Source organism: Solanum tuberosum, unplaced genomic scaffold (assembly GCF_000226075.1).
Source record: "Solanum tuberosum cultivar DM 1-3 516 R44 unplaced genomic scaffold, SolTub_3.0 scf00306, whole genome shotgun sequence".
Classification (NCBI taxonomy): Eukaryota; Viridiplantae; Streptophyta; class Magnoliopsida; order Solanales; family Solanaceae; genus Solanum; species Solanum tuberosum.
The window spans coordinates 187,269-192,323 of NW_006239228.1; positions in this window are offsets into that span (position 1 = coordinate 187,269).

The window sequence follows — 5,055 nt, forward strand, 5'->3', positions numbered from 1 at the left end:
TTTAGCCCTCCAAGTTCTATCTCTTAATCTGTGAAGAAGTTTTTGAATAAATCTCATTTTACCAGATTTATAAGCAGGTATAAATATGCAAAAGCATTAATATTTTTCCTTTCGGCATGATATGCAAATAGCATGATTATTTTAAACATAAAATATTCAAAATTATTTTAAATCCCTATAGGTACTAAGTATTTTTCTTTGTCATATTGTAAGTACAGTATATGTGATATGGTATGTTAATAAAATTTATAATATGAATAAAAGTTTGCGTGTATACCTTTCTTCTCTTTTGTCGATGAATAGTCCTATCACTGCCTCAGCAGTTCTCCCTTCAGGCCATGAACAGTTTTTCACCCTAACGACCTCAGTCTTCGGCTACTTTCTTACTGTTCCTCCTTAAGGCTGAAGATCGCAACCTTCACTTAAGACTATTTATGGAGTTTTAAGAAGAAAAGTAAAAAACCAACTGTTTATTTCATATTATAGTTTTTACATACACACCATACTTACATACAATACTCACAACATAATAAGAAAATACTTTTTTCTGACGGGAGAAGTTACTACTCACTCAAACTCATATGAAAAGAGGTACCTAACAATTTTCCTCAAGTGTTTTTCTCTTGGAAAGTGTAGTCTGCCTCTATCATCTGAAGTTCCTCTCCTTTTATAGATATAAGGAGGGACTTATTACAAAAGGAAATTACTTTAGGGACTTCCCCAAAGTTCTTCATATTTATCTTCTAGTCCTTGCTTTCTCTGATTGCTTGGCTAGAGATTCCTTTTTGATAGCTTTTCTCGTCTTCTTTTGATAATTGGCCGACACTATGCGACTTGCCTTTTGAAAAAGAAAAGATTCCTTTTCTTTATTGCTTCATGACGTAAGTGCTTACGTCATTTTATTTGTCTTTTTCATCATGCTACATTAAGTATGAGCATGATCATGGTCTAGCATCTTGCATGCCAGTTTCCACGTTTCTTCTGTTGCTCCTAGCCTGTGGAGCTCTATGTCTAGTATTCTTTCTTTGAGTCCCTTGGATTTGGTCTTTCCTTTGGTTATCAAAACCCAGTCATGGTCCTGATCAATTACTCTACAGTCTTCTCTGTAAAGCCTTGTAAGAATAGCGTATATGGCTTTTATACCTAACGCTCTTCTAGTTTGAATTCATTTTTTATTAAGGTGAGGAAGCTTCTTATCGACTCCTGTGGCCTTAACATTAAAATCTTTAATTCTTTCAACTGAAATATAGTTGAGGGTAGGATAGTAAGCTTGCAGATCTTGGCATTCCATCGATATGCTGTAAAACCTGCAGTAGACACCATTGCCCTGAGCAAAATTTTTTATTGCCTCGAACAATTTGGATGGTAATTTGGACAATTCCTTCAGATCAGGTTTAGTATAAACTCGATCTAGATAGCCAAATTCAAATAATTGAGCAGTAAAACTCGGTATCCCATTGGGAAAAATTGATATTCTAGGAAACAGGCTTGTGGTTCCAAGAACACCATAAGTTTCTCCGCTTTCTTCCGGAAGATTATAGATGTATCTAGTGAAAGATAGATACTCTTCTTCTTTTGGATGTTGCTTTCCAACCTGAAAAGAAGAAAAAACTTTTGTTCCCGAAGGACTTTGATTAGTTTTACTCTCTGGTTTCCCAGATATAATTTTTTCAGCAGGTGCTGAGGATGAGCTCGTAGCTTCATTTTCTCGACTTTTTTCCTTATCTTTCGATACTGAAATCGGCATATTCGAGTTTACCGTCGAGATGTTTTTGGCACTAGGTGCTAGTGGGACATCTCCTGCTACTTTGTTGGGACTAATATTCCCTTTCAGATTTGAATTCTGTTTTGGACGTGTGTCCAGATGTTCACACAAGAGTAGAAATTCTCTCATGCTTTCAGCTTGATTAGTACTAAGCTGATTTATTTCAGATTGTAATATCCGAGATTGTTCAGATAGCTTTGATAGCTTATCTCTGATTTTGAATAGCCTTTGGCTTTTATCATCAATGGATTCATCCACTGTCTTCATTTTGTCATATATCCTATTTACCAGGATTTTTGTCTGATTGTCCATATTGGACGTTTCTAGAGATGAAATCTGCAAGAAAATTATCATTTCCTTTAATATATTCTATCGAAAATGAATAGAAGGATAATAATACTTGCCATCGATGCAATCTCCTGTATTGTGGTTCAAAAGGAAGCTTGTTAAAAATTAGACCTGAAACTTGCGTATTATCAGTTCTAATAATAAATTGCTTTGGTAAAAGAAAAGCAGAAAATTTTCTGATTCCTCTAATAATTGCTAATAATTCCTTTTCGTTAGTGGAATATCTTGTTTCTGCATCATTAAAAGTACCACTTGTGTACCTGCAAATTTCATTTAAATCGGTTTGTAATAATGCTCCCCAATGATAGTCAGACGCATCTGTTTGTAAGACAAGATTATCACTGTCTTCTGGTAACCTAAGTTTGGGCAATTTGCCACATTCTTCCTTTAGGTTTTTTACACACTGGGTGTGTTCTTCAGTCCATCCTAATCTATTGGACTTTCTTATTAATTTTTGTAGTATATTCCGTTTTTTGGCTAAATCCGGATAAATTCTCCTGCATAATTTAAACAACCTAGAAATTTTTGAATTTCTTGTTTTGTTGTTAGTTTGTCAGGAAATTCTACAATCTTTTTAGAGATGTGTGATTGGAGTTCAATACCATTTTTTGAAATAATCATTCCTAAGAATTCTATTTCATTTTTATTAATGTTAGCTTTTTTCTGACTTAACACAATTCCATTTTTTAGGCAAATTTCTGAAAATTCTTTCAGATGTTTTAAATGTTCTTCATAAGTTTTTGAACATATTAGTATCTCATCAATGTAGACAATTAGAAATTCCTTATCAGAGAATATTTTATCCATTTTTCTTTGGAAAATTTGTGGTGCATTTTTTAGTCCAAAAGGCATGACTAACCACTCATAATGTCCAATTAGGAGTGCTAAAAGCAGTTAGCTATATTGAGTCTTCTGCTAATTTTATCTGCCAAAATCCACTTTTACAGTCGAATTTTGAAAAATAAGTTTTCCCTTTGCAAGGTTTATTAGATTATTTTATTTGGGATAAAATAATCCGTCAAATAAGCAATGTTTATTTAGCTCTTTATAGTTTATTACCATGCGAGCTTTTCCTCTTTTGATTTCAGCATGATTTCTTACCATAAATGCTGGGCTACTATGAGGACTTTTACTCATTCTTATTAATTTTTAAGTTGAGTAATTCTTTAATTTGAATTTTAAATTCAATTTTATCGTCTTCATTATAGAGCATAGGTCTTACTCTGATGATAGTACTGGGATCTTTTAAAGTTAATTTTGCTCTTTCATGGTTTTGTTCTCATTTTTCTAATGGATTTTCTCCATAAGATTTTTGCAAATTTTCTTTAATTTTTTCTAGATTAAGACATTTACAGGTAATCTTTCTTAGATTTTCTAGATATCTTTTTCTATAATTTCCTTTATCTTCTTCAAGATTGTAAGGATTTTGTTTTCGTGGGACTTTAATGAAATGTCCACAAGGTGTTTTTAGACCTATCATATATAATGTTTGATGATAGTCCTGAAATTGTTGTAGAAAATCATTCCCTAATAATAAATCTGTTTCCAGTTTATCATAAGCAAATAATTTATTTATAGGAACAATTTTTGAACCTAGTATTATTTCTACCTTTTCTTTTGATTTATTTAATTTTTCTTTATCTCCTGTGATTCCTATCATAGAGATATTGTTATTGTTTATATCCCAATTTTTTAGTAAAAAGGATTTTGCTAAACTAGCTTCTGATCCGTTGTCTATTTGACAACAGGTGGTTAATTTTGTATCGTAGAAAGTTATTTCTATGAATACAGATACTTTGAAAATTGTTTCTTTAGGCATGTTTTATGTCTTTGGTATGAAACAAGTTTCTCCTTTGTATAGCATTTCTATACAATTTTTACCAATGCTATAATCTTCCAATTTATTTAGGAATAAATTTCCCAAAATTAATTCCTGATCTCCTTCGTGGTTTGTAATATAACAGGGCACTGTTATTCTTATGGTATCTAGTTGTATTGGTATGTTTAGCATGTTTTTACAACTAAAATTATTACCTTCAAAGGTAGTGTAGTTAGAATGTTCTCCTTCGTAGACAGGTATTCCTTCAATCAGCATACCTTTTACGTGGTTTGCTGTTGCTCCTGTTTGTATCAGGATTTCTTGATTTTTCCATTCTGTTCCATTGAAAATTCTCCCATTTATTTTTGTAATGTTTGGGGTTTCCAATTTTATGGGATATCTGTTGGATATACTTTTTCTTATAGAATTTCTTCCGTATTCTATTGACAGTCTAGGATTACTAGTACTTCCTATTTCTTGTGTTTTTCCAAATCGAATTTCATATTCATCTGGAATTATAGCTTGTTGAATTTCTGCTTCAACTATTCTTGCAATTCCTGCACATTCTTGATCTATTTCGATCATTCCTTTATTCTTATAGATTTTTTCCATAATTCGAATTTGTAACTGTGTACAATGCTTGGTAATATATACTCCTTATATGATTACTTGGTTTGAATAGATCATTTCTTTTGATCTGGAAGTGCAAACTTAGTGCATCATTAAAATCAGCATCTTTGAGTGATATACAATATTTTGGATAGTAGGTGAATAAGAGTTTCGTATATGCTAGATTTCCCTCTACTATACCAAGATTTCCTTCTCTTGCATTAATGAATCTTTCGTCTGATAGATTTATTACTATCGGACAATTAATTCCTTCTTTAAAAGTCGATTTGACTAATATTTGAATTCCTCCTAGGTGAACATAATTCATCTTCTTTCTTTTTCTTTCAGGAATTTTTCTGAGAATTTGTTCTATCATAGGTTTTGTTAACAGGTTTAATTTATGTTTTCCTGTTGTTTGGGTAATTTCTATTACTTTTTCAATTTCTTGATATTCATGATAAGAGATTTTATCTCTTGCAAACATTCTTTGCATTCTACTTAGTAGATTATCTTC